Below are 13,305 nucleotides of genomic sequence, written 5' to 3' on the forward strand. Positions count from 1 at the left end.
TTTCCCAAGCTTTAAACATCCCAAGGAGCACTGTGCAAGCGATAATATTGAAATGGAAGGAGTATCAGACCACTGCAAATCTACCAAGACCTGGCCGTCCCTCTAAACTTTCAGCTCATACAAGGAGAAGACTGATCAGAGATGCAGCCAAGAGGCCCATGATCACTCTGGATGAACTGCAGAGATCTACAGCTGAGGTGGGAGACTCTGTCCATAGGACAACAATCAGTCGTATATTGCACAAATCTGGCCTTTATGGAAGAGTGGCAAGAAGAAAGCCATTTCTTAAAGATATCCATAAAAAGTGTCGTTTAATGTTTGCCACAAGCCACCTGGGAGACACACCAAACATGTGGAAGAAGGTGCTCTGGTCAGATGAAACCAAAATTGAACTTTTTGGCAACAATGCAAAACGTTATGTTTGGCGTAAAAGCAACACAGCTCATCACCCTGAACACACCATCTCCACTGTCAAACATGGTGGTGGCAGCATCATGGTTTGGGCCTGCTTTTCTTCAGCAGGGACAGGGAAGATGGTTAAAATTGATGGGAAGATGGATGGAGCCAAATACAGGACCATTCTGGAAGAAAACCTGATGGAGTCTGCAAAAGACCTGAGACTGGGACGGAGATTTGTCTTCCAACAAGACAATGATCCAAAACATAAAGCAAAATCTACAATGGAATGGTTCAAAAATAAACATATCCAGGTGTTAGAATGGCCAAGTCAAAGTCCAGACCTGAATCCAATCGAGAATCTGTGGAAAGAACTGAAAACTGCTGTTCACAAATGCTCTCCATCCAACCTCACTGAGCTCGAGCTGTTTTGCAAGGAGGAATGGGAAAAAATTTCAGTCTCTCGATGTGCAAAACTGATAGAGACATACCCCAAGCGACTTACAGCTGTAATCGCAGCAAAAGGTGGCGCTACAAAGTATTAACTTAAGGGGGCTGAATAATTTTGCACGCCCAATTTTTCAGTTTTTGATTTGTTAAAAAAGTTTGAAATATCCAATAAACGTCGTTCCACTTCATGATTGTGTCCCACTTGTTGTTGATTCTTCACAAAAAAATACAGTTTTATATCTTTATGTTTGAAGCCTGAAATGTGGCAAAAGGTCGCAAAGTTCAAGGGGGCCGAATACTTTCGCAAGGCACTGTAGATGGGCTGTTTACAGATGGGCTGTGTACAGGTGCAGTGATCTGTGAGCTGCTCAGACAGCTTGTGCTTAAAGTTAGTGAGGGAGATATGAGTCTCCAGCTTCAGTGATTTTTGCAGTTCATTCCAGTCATTGGCAGCAGAGAACTAGAAGGAAAGGTGGCCAAAGGGGGAATTGGCTTTGGGGGTGATCAGTGAGATATATCTGCTGGAACGCGTGCTACGGGTGGGTGTTGTTATGGTGTGTGACGAGTATGACGGCTGCGTGGTCCCATGGTGTTTATACTTGCGTACTATTGTTTGTACAGATGAACGTGATTCCTTCAGGCGTTTGGAAATTGCTCCCAAGGATGAACCAGACTTGTGGAGGTCTACTGTCACGAATACCACCGAAGGTGGCTCCCCTTCCTGCTCGGGTGGCGCTCGGCGGTCGTCGTCGCAGGTCTATTAGCTGCCACCAATCCCTTTTTCCTTTTCGTTTGTTTTTGTCTAATTGTTTTCACCTGTTCCTTGTCTGGGTTTTGGGATGGGTGTTATTTAAGTTCATTTTGCCCGCTGGTGTTTGTGCGGGCTTGTTGTTTTTGTTACGTTTGTAGTGTATCGTCGGTTTTGGGTTTGTTTTGCACCTGTGTTTTAGGGCATTCACCCACGTTTGGACCTGTTACTTTGGACATTAACTTCTTCGATATAGGGGGCGCTCTTTTAAAGCGTTTTTTTTCCCGTTTACTTTGTTTTCTGCGTTTGACTCCTCACCCATCACTCACCCACCGTTACATCTACAATCCACCTCGGGGGTGGTAATGGAGGGTGACCGCGTCAAGGCTGTGTGTAATTGGCCGACTCCCACCACGGTAAAGGAGGTGCAGCGGTTCTTAGGGTTTGCCAATTACTACCGGAGGTTTTTCCGGGGCTTTGGCCAGGTGGCGGCCACTATTACCTCACTGCTGAAGGGGGGGGGGGGGGGGGGGGCGGTGCGTTTGCAGTGGTCAGCAGAGGAGGACGGAGCGTTCCGTCATTTGAAGGCGCTGTTCACCGACACGCCAGTGTTGGCGCATCCGGACCCTTCTTTGGCACTCATAGTTGAGGTGGACCAATCCGAGGCTGGGGTTGGAGCTGTGCTCTCCCAGCGCTCGGGTACCCCACCGAAGCTCCGCCCATGTGCTTTTTTTTCGAAGAATCTCGGGCCAGCGGAGCGGAATTATGATGTGGGGGATAGGGAGTTGAAACCAGCCCCTCCGCCTGCCCTGCCGGAAGCTGGGTCTGCAGTGTGTAGGGCCATTTAAAGTCCTGAGGTGAATAAACGAGGTGTGTTATCGATTGTTACTCCCTTCATATTATCGTATTAACCCCTCGTTTCATGTGTCTCTCCTCAGGCCGGTGGTAGCTCGTCCCATGTAGGAAAGTGAGGTTCCGGAGGTCCCTCCGCCACCTCTGGACATCGAGGGGTCCCTGGCGTACACGATACGGTCCATTCTGGACTCCAGACGCCGGGTGAGGGGCCTGCAGTACCTCGTGGACTGGGAGGGTTACGGGCCGGAGGAGAGGTGCTGGGTCCCGGTGGGGGATATATTGGATCCCACTATACTAAGGGAGTTCCATCGCCTCCATCCGGATCGCCCTGGGCCTCGCCCCCCGGGTCGTCCCCGAGGCCGGTGTCGGCGCGCGTGTCAGGGGGGTGGTACTGTCACGAAAACCACTGAAGGTGGCTCCCCTTCCTGCTCAGGTGGCGCTCGGCGGTCGTCGTCGCCGGTCTAGTAGCTGCCACCTAGTAGCTGCCACCAATCCCTTTTTCCTTTTCGTTTGTTTTTGTCTAATTGTTTTCACCTGTTCCTTGTTGGGGTTGTGGGATGGGTGTTATTTAAGTTTGTTTTGCCCGCTGGTGTTTGTGCGGGCTTGTTGTGTTTGTTACGTTTGTGGTGTATCGTCGGTTTTGGGTTTTCGCTGTCCGGGTTTGTGTTACTAGGTTTTGGGTTTTAGGGCATTCGCCCATGTTTGGACCTGTTACTTTGTTAAGAAACATTAAAGCGTTTTTTCCCATTTACTTTGCACTCTGCATTTGACTCCTCACCCATCACTCACCCACCGTTACATCTACAATATTGAGGTCTTGGCTGATTTCCTCTGATTTACCCATGATGTCAAGCAAAGAGGCAAGGTTCGAAGGTAGGTCTTGAAATACATCCACAGGTACACCTCCAATTGACTCAAATTATGTCAATTAGCCTATCAGAAGCTTCTAAAGCCATGACATCATTTCCTGGTATTTTCCAAGCTGTTTGAAGGCACAGTCAACTTAGTGTATGTAAACTTCTGACCCACTGGAATGGTGGTACAGCGAATTATAACTGAAACAATCTGTCTGTAAACAATTGTTGGATAAAATGACTTGTGTCATCCAGACCGACTTGCCAACCTGTTTATTAACAAGAAATTTGTGGAGTGGTTGAAAAACGAGTTTTAATGACTCCAACCTAAGTGTATGTAAACTTCCGACTTCCACTGTAACTGATACCTAGTCAGGTGTACCACTGAAATGTGTCTTTCACATTTAACCCCAATGAAATACAGTTAGGAAAATGTATTTATATTTGTGCTATGTTAATAGCTATGTTACCTAATACATTAAAAAAGGATAAATACATTACTGTAGCATTCAAAACATATAATGTATCTTTATAAAACAACTTATTACACCTGAACAGGATTTACCATCTACCATCTCTGGATGAAAGACAGATGGAAAACCTCAACGTATGAATAAACATGGATGGGTGATTACACAGGCCTTCTGGAAGATCTGATGAAGGACGAGACGATGGACAAGATAAAAAAAGGAGCGACATGGAAAATGTTTTGAGTGAATATGGTATGGAGGACCGCACTGAACCTTTGGAAGAGCTTGAGGAGGAAATGGGACAGGACGAGAGTGAGAGTGAATTAAACGTGGTGGCAGGTGGGACAGGATGAGAGTGAGGGTGAATTAAACGTGGTGGCAGGTGGGACAGGATGAGAGTGAGGAGGAATTAAACATGGTGGCAGGTGGGACAGGATGAGAGTGAGGGTGAATTAAACGTGGTGGCAGGTGGGACAGGGTGAGAGTGAGGGTGAATTAAACGTGGTGGCAGGTGGGACAGGATGAGAGTGAGGGTGAATTAAACGTGGTGGCAGGTGGGACAGGATGAGAGTGAGGGTGAATTAAACGTGGTGGCAGGTGGGACAGGATGAATTAAACATGGTGGCAGGTGGGACAGGATGAGAGTGAGGATGAATTATACGTGGTGGCAGGTGGGACAGGATGAGAGTGAGGATGAATTAAACGTGGTGGCAGTTGGGATGAGAGTGAGGGTGAATTAAACGTGGTGGCAGGTGGGACAGGATGAATTAAACTGGTGGCAGGTGGGACAGGATGAATTAAACGTGGTGGCAGGTGGGACAGGACGAGAGTGAGGGTGAATTATACGTGGTGGCAGGTGGGACAGGATGAATTAAACTGGTGGCAGGTGGGACAGGATGAATTAAACTGGTGGCAGGTGGGACAGGACGAGAGTGAGGGTGAATTATACGTGGTGGCAGGTGGGACAGGATGAATTAAACTGGTGGCAGGTGGGACAGGATGAATTAAACTGGTGGCAGGTGGGACAGGATGAATTAAACGTGGTGGCAGGTGGGACAGGATGAGAGTGAGGATGAATTAAACATGGTGGCAGGTGGGACAGGACGAGAGTGAGGATGAATTAAACATGGTGGCAGGTGGGACAGGACGAGAGTGAGGATGAATTAAACGTGGTGGCAGGTGGGACAGGATGAGATTGAGGATGAAGTAAACGTGGTGGCAGGTGGGACAGGATGAGAGTGAGGATGAATTAAACGTGGTGGCAGGTGGGACAGGATGAATTAAACGTGTTGGCAGGTGGGACAGGATGAGAGTGAGGATGAATTAAAAGTGGTGGCAGGTGGGACAGGATGAGAGTGAGGATGAATTAAACGTGGTGGCAGGTGGGACAGGATGAGAGTGAGGATGAATTAAACATGGTGGCAGGTGGGATGAGAGTGAGGATGAATTAAACGTGGTGGCAGGTGGGACAGGGTGAATTAAACGTGGTGGCAGGTGCAGTGATGACTGCTGAGAAGAAGTTGAATGTAGAGGGAAGTAGTGAGGTGAAGAAGGTGGATAGAGACTGTAGATCCAGCTGGTCTGTCATAATATAATAGAGACAGTAGATCTAGCTGGTCTGTCACAATATAAAAGAGACAGTAGATCTAGCTGGTCTGTCATAATGTAATAGAGACAGTAGATCTAGCTGGTCTGTCATAATATAATAGAGACAGTTGATCTAGCTGGTCTGTCATATTATAGTAGAGACAGTAGATCTAGCTGGTATGTCATAATATAATAGAGACAGTAGATCTAGCTGGTCTGTCAATATAGAGACAGTAGATCTAGCTGGTCTGTCATATTGAAATGGAGACATTAGATCTAGCTGGTCTTTCATAATATAATAGAGACAGTAGATCTAGCTGGTCTTCATTTTATAATAGAGACAGTAGATCTAGCTGGTCTGTCATAATATAATAGTCACAGTAGATCTATATGGTCTGTCATATTATAATAGAGACAGTAGGTCTAGCTGGTCTGTCATAATATAATAGAGACTGTATATCTAGCTGGTCTGTCATAATATAATAGAGACAGTAGATCTGGCTAGTCTGTAATAATACAGCAGGGGAAGTAAATCTAGCTGGTCTGTCATAATATAATAGAGACCGTAGATCTAGCTTGTCTGTCATAAAATAATAGAGACATAGAGACAGTAGATCTAGCTGGTCTGTCATATTATAATAGAGAGAGCAGATCTAGCTGGTCTGTCATAATATAATAGAGACAGTAGATCTAGCTGGTCTGTCATATTATAATAGAGACAGTAGATCTAGCTGGTCTGTCATAATATAATAGAGACAGTTGATCTAGCTGGTCTGTCATATTATAATAGAGACAGCAGATCTAGCTGGTCTGTCATAATATAATAGAGACAGTAGATCTAGCTGGTCTGTCATAATATAATAGAGACAGTAGATCTAGCTGGACTGTCATAATATAATATATATTGTAGATCTAGCTGGTCTTTCATAATATAATAGAGACTGTATATCTAGCTGGTCTGTCATAATATAATAGATACAGTAGATCTAGCTTGTCTGTCATAATATAATAGAGACATAGATACATTAGATCTAGCTGAATTGTAATATTATAATAGAGTCAGTAGATCTAGCTGGTCTGTCATAATATAATAGAGACAGTAGATCTAGCTGGTCTGTCATAATATAATAGAGACAGTAGATCTAGCTGTCTGTCATAATATAATAGAGACAGTTGATCTAGCTGGTCTGTCATATTATAATAGAGACAGCAGATCTAGCTGGTCTGTCATAATATAATAGAGACAGTAGATCTAGCTGGTCTGTCAAAATAATAGAGACTGTAGATCTAGCTGGTCTGTCATAATATAATAGAGACAGTAGATCTAGCTGGTCTTTCATATTAAAATAGAGACAGTAGATCTAGCTGGTCTGTCATAATATAATAGACACTGTATATCTAGATGGTCTGTCATAATATAATAGAGATAGTAGATCTAGCTGGACTGTCATAATATAATATATATTGTAGATCTAGCTGGTCTTTCATAATATAATAGAGACTGTATATCTAGCTGGTCTGTCATAATATAATAGAGACAGTAGATCTTGCTGGTCTGTCATAATATAGAGACAGTAGATCTGGCTGGTCTATCCTAATACAATAGAGACAGTAGATCTAGCTGGTCTGTCATAATATAATAGAGACAGTAGATCTAGCTTGTCTGTCATAATATAATAGAGACAGTAGATCTAGCTGGTCTGTCATAATTTAATAGCGACAGTAGATCTAGCTGGTCTGTCATAATATAGTAGAGACTGTAGATCTAGCTGGTCTGTCATAATTTAATAGAGACAGTAGATCTGGCTGGTTTGTCATATTACAATAGAGGCAGTAGATCTAGCTGGTCTGTCATAATATAATAGAGACAGTAGATATAGCTGTAAGAATATAATAGAGACAGTAGATCTAGCTGGTCTGTCATAATATAATAGAGACTGTATATCTAGCTGGTCTGTCATAATTTAATAGAGACAGTAGATCTAGCTGGTCTGTCATAATATAGTAGAGACAGTAGATCTAGCTGGTCTGTCATAATATAATAGAGACAGTAGATCTAGCTGGTCTGTCATAATATAATAGAGACAGTAGATCTAGCTGATCTGTCATAATATAATAGAGACAGTAGATCTGGCTGGATTGTCATAATATAATAGAGACAGTAGATCTAGCTGGTCTGTCATATTATAATAGAGACAGTAGATCTAGCTGGTCTGTCATAATCTAATAGAGACAGTTGATCTAGCTGGTCTGTCATATTGTAGTAGAGACAGTAGATCTAGCTGGTATGTCATAATATAATAGAGACAGTAGATCTAGCTGGTCTGTCAATATAGAGACAGTAGATCTAGCTGGTCTGTCATATTGAAATGGAGACAGTAGATCTAGCTGGTCTTTCATAATATAATAGAGACAGTAGATCTAGCTGGTCTTTCATATTATAATAGAGACAGTAGATCTAGCTGGCCTGTCATAATATAATGGACACTGTATATCTAGCTGGTCTGTCATAATATAATAGACACAGTAGATCTATATGGTCTGTCATATTATAATAGAGACAGTAGGTCTAGCTGGTCTGTCATAATATAATAGAGACTGTATATCTAGCTGGTCTGTCATAATATAATAGAGACAGTAGATCTGGCTAGTCTGTAATAATACAGCAGGGGAAGTAAATCTAGCTGGTCTGTCATAATATAATAGAGACCGTAGATCTAGCTTGTCTGTCATAAAATAATAGAGACATAGAGACAGTAGATCTAGCTGGTCTGTCATATTATAATAGAGACAGCAGATCTAGCTGGTCTGTCATAATATAATATAGACAGTAGATCTAGCTGGTCTGTCATATTATAATAGAGACAGTAGATCTAGCTGGTCTGTCATAATATAATAGAGACAGTTGATCTAGCTGGTCTGTCATATTATAATAGAGACAGCAGATCTCGCTGGTCTGTCATAATATAATAGAGACAGTAGATCTAGCTGGTCTGTCAAAATATAATAGAGACAGTAGATCTAGCTGGACTGTCATAATATAATATATATTGTAGATCTAGCTGGTCTTTCATAATATAATAGAGACTGTAGATCTAGCTGGTCTGTCATAATATAATAGAGACAGTAGGTCTAGCTGGTCTATTATAATATAATAGATACAGTAGATCTAGCTTGTCTGTCATAATATAATAGAGACATAGATACATTAGATCTAGCTGATCTGTCATATTATAATAGAGTCAGTAGATCTAGCTGGTCTGTCATAATATAATAGAGACAGTAGATCTAGCTGGTCTGTCATACTATAATAGAGACAGTAGGTCTAGCTGGTCTATCATAATATAATAGATACAGTAGATCTAGCTTGTCTGTCATAATATAATAGAGACATAGATACATTAGATCTAGCTGATCTGTCATATTATAATAGAGTCAGTAGATCTAGCTGGTCTGTCATAATATAATAGAGACAGTAGATCTAGCTGGTCTGTCATAATATAATAGAGACAGTAGATCTAGCTGGTCTGTCATATTATAATAGAGACAGTAGATCTAGCTGTCTGTCATAATATAATAGAGACAGTTGATCTAGCTGGTCTGTCATATTATAATAGAGACAGCAGATCTAGCTGGTCTGTCATAATATAATAGAGACAGTAGATCTAGCTGGTTTGTCAAAATAATAGAGACTGTAGATCTAGCTGGTCTGTCATAATATAATAGAGACAGTAGATCTAGCTGGTCTTTCATATTAAAATAGAGACAGTAGATCTAGCTGGTCTGTCATAATATAATAGACACTGTATATCTAGATGGTCTGTCATAATATAATAGAGATAGTAGGTCTAGCTGGTCTGTCATAATATAATAGAGACTGTATATCTAGCTGGTCTGTCATAATATAATAGAGACAGTAGATCTGGCTAGTCTGTAATAATACAGCAGGGGAAGTAAATCTAGCTGGTCTGTCATAATATAATAGAGACCGTAGATCTAGCTTGTCTGTCATAAAATAATAGAGACATAGAGACAGTAGATCTAGCTGGTCTGTCATATTATAATAGAGACAGCAGATCTAGCTGGTCTGTCATAATATAATATAGACAGTAGATCTAGCTGGTCTGTCATATTATAATAGAGACAGTAGATCTAGCTGGTCTGTCATAATATAATAGAGACAGTTGATCTAGCTGGTCTGTCATATTATAATAGAGACAGCAGATCTCGCTGGTCTGTCATAATATAATAGAGACAGTAGATCTAGCTGGTCTGTCAAAATATAATAGAGACAGTAGATCTAGCTGGACTGTCATAATATAATATATATTGTAGATCTAGCTGGTCTTTCATAATATAATAGAGACTGTAGATCTAGCTGGTCTGTCATAATATAATAGAGACAGTAGGTCTAGCTGGTCTATTATAATATAATAGATACAGTAGATCTAGCTTGTCTGTCATAATATAATAGAGACATAGATACATTAGATCTAGCTGATCTGTCATATTATAATAGAGTCAGTAGATCTAGCTGGTCTGTCATAATATAATAGAGACAGTAGATCTAGCTGGTCTGTCATACTATAATAGAGACAGTAGGTCTAGCTGGTCTATCATAATATAATAGATACAGTAGATCTAGCTTGTCTGTCATAATATAATAGAGACATAGATACATTAGATCTAGCTGATCTGTCATATTATAATAGAGTCAGTAGATCTAGCTGGTCTGTCATAATATAATAGAGACAGTAGATCTAGCTGGTCTGTCATAATATAATAGAGACAGTAGATCTAGCTGGTCTGTCATATTATAATAGAGACAGTAGATCTAGCTGTCTGTCATAATATAATAGAGACAGTTGATCTAGCTGGTCTGTCATATTATAATAGAGACAGCAGATCTAGCTGGTCTGTCATAATATAATAGAGACAGTAGATCTAGCTGGTCTGTCAAAATAATAGAGACCGTAGATCTAGCTTGTCTGTCATAAAATAATAGAGACATAGAGACAGTAGATCTAGCTGGTCTGTCATATTATAATAGAGACAGCAGATCTAGCTGGTCTGTCATAATATAATATAGACAGTAGATCTAGCTGGTCTGTCATATTATAATAGAGACAGTAGATCTAGCTGGTCTGTCATAATATAATAGAGACAGTTGATCTAGCTGGTCTGTCATATTATAATAGAGACAGCAGATCTCGCTGGTCTGTCATAATATAATAGAGACAGTAGATCTAGCTGGTCTGTCAAAATATAATAGAGACAGTAGATCTAGCTGGACTGTCATAATATAATATATATTGTAGATCTAGCTGGTCTTTCATAATATAATAGAGACTGTAGATCTAGCTGGTCTGTCATAATATAATAGAGACAGTAGGTCTAGCTGGTCTATTATAATATAATAGATACAGTAGATCTAGCTTGTCTGTCATAATATAATAGAGACATAGATACATTAGATCTAGCTGATCTGTCATATTATAATAGAGTCAGTAGATCTAGCTGGTCTGTCATAATATAATAGAGACAGTAGATCTAGCTGGTCTGTCATACTATAATAGAGACAGTAGGTCTAGCTGGTCTATCATAATATAATAGATACAGTAGATCTAGCTTGTCTGTCATAATATAATAGAGACATAGATACATTAGATCTAGCTGATCTGTCATATTATAATAGAGTCAGTAGATCTAGCTGGTCTGTCATAATATAATAGAGACAGTAGATCTAGCTGGTCTGTCATAATATAATAGAGACAGTAGATCTAGCTGGTCTGTCATATTATAATAGAGACAGTAGATCTAGCTGTCTGTCATAATATAATAGAGACAGTTGATCTAGCTGGTCTGTCATATTATAATAGAGACAGCAGATCTAGCTGGTCTGTCATAATATAATAGAGACAGTAGATCTAGCTGGTCTGTCAAAATAATAGAGACTGTAGATCTAGCTGGTCTGTCATAATATAATAGAGACAGTAGATCTAGCTGGTCTTTCATATTAAAATAGAGACAGTAGATCTAGCTGGTCTGTCATAATATAATAGACACTGTATATCTAGATGGTCTGTCATAATATAATAGAGATAGTAGATCTAGCTGGACTGTCATAATATAATATATATTGTAGATCTAGCTGGTCTTTCATAATATAATAGAGACTGTATATCTAGCTGGTCTGTCATAATATAATAGAGACAGTAGATCTTGCTGGTCTGTCATAATATAGAGACAGTAGATCTGGCTGGTCTATCCTAATACAATAGAGACAGTAGATCTAGCTGGTCTGTCATAATATAATAGAGACAGTAGATCTAGCTTGTCTGTCATAATATAATAGAGACAGTAGATCTGGCTGGATTGTCATAATATAATAGAGACAGTAGATCTAGCTGGTCTGTCATATTATAATAGAGACAGTAGATCTAGCTGGTCTGTCAAAATAATAGAGACTGTAGATCTAGCTGGTCTGTCATAATATAATAGAGACAGTAGATCTAGCTGGTCTTTCATATTAAAATAGAGACAGTAGATCTAGCTGGTCTGTCATAATATAATAGACACTGTATATCTAGATGGTCTGTCATAATATAATAGAGATAGTAGATCTAGCTGGACTGTCATAATATAATATATATTGTAGATCTAGCTGGTCTTTCATAATATAATAGAGACTGTATATCTAGCTGGTCTGTCATAATATAATAGAGACAGTAGATCTTGCTGGTCTGTCATAATATAGAGACAGTAGATCTGGCTGGTCTATCCTAATACAATAGAGACAGTAGATCTAGCTGGTCTGTCATAATATAATAGAGACAGTAGATCTAGCTTGTCTGTCATAATATAATAGAGACAGTAGATCTAGCTGGTCTGTCATAATTTAATAGCGACAGTAGATCTAGCTGGTCTGTCATAATATAGTAGAGACTGTAGATCTAGCTGGTCTGTCATAATTTAATAGAGACAGTAGATCTGGCTGGTTTGTCATATTACAATAGAGGCAGTAGATCTAGCTGGTCTGTCATAATATAATAGAGACAGTAGATATAGCTGTAAGAATATAATAGAGACAGTAGATCTAGCTGGTCTGTCATAATATAATAGAGACTGTATATCTAGCTGGTCTGTCATAATTTAATAGAGACAGTAGATCTAGCTGGTCTGTCATAATATAGTAGAGACAGTAGATCTAGCTGGTCTGTCATAATATAATAGAGACAGTAGATCTAGCTGGTCTGTCATAATATAATAGAGACAGTAGATCTAGCTGATCTGTCATAATATAATAGAGACAGTAGATCTGGCTGGATTGTCATAATATAATAGAGACAGTAGATCTAGCTGGTCTGTCATAATCTAATAGAGACAGTTGATCTAGCTGGTCTGTCATATTGTAGTAGAGACAGTAGATCTAGCTGGTATGTCATAATATAATAGAGACAGTAGATCTAGCTGGTCTGTCAATATAGAGACAGTAGATCTAGCTGGTCTGTCATATTGAAATGGAGACAGTAGATCTAGCTGGTCTTTCATAATATAATAGAGACAGTAGATCTAGCTGGTCTTTCATATTATAATAGAGACAGTAGATCTAGCTGGCCTGTCATAATATAATGGACACTGTATATCTAGCTGGTCTGTCATAATATAATAGACACAGTAGATCTATATGGTCTGTCATATTATAATAGAGACAGTAGGTCTAGCTGGTCTGTCATAATATAATAGAGACTGTATATCTAGCTGGTCTGTCATAATATAATAGAGACAGTAGATCTGGCTAGTCTGTAATAATACAGCAGGGGAAGTAAATCTAGCTGGTCTGTCATAATATAATAGAGACCGTAGATCTAGCTTGTCTGTCATAAAATAATAGAGACATAGAGACAGTAGATCTAGCTGGTCTGTCATATTATAATAGAGACAG

The sequence above is a fragment of the Oncorhynchus mykiss genome, chromosome 7, assembly GCF_013265735.2.
Source record: "Oncorhynchus mykiss isolate Arlee chromosome 7, USDA_OmykA_1.1, whole genome shotgun sequence".
Lineage (NCBI taxonomy): Eukaryota > Metazoa > Chordata > Actinopteri > Salmoniformes > Salmonidae > Oncorhynchus > Oncorhynchus mykiss.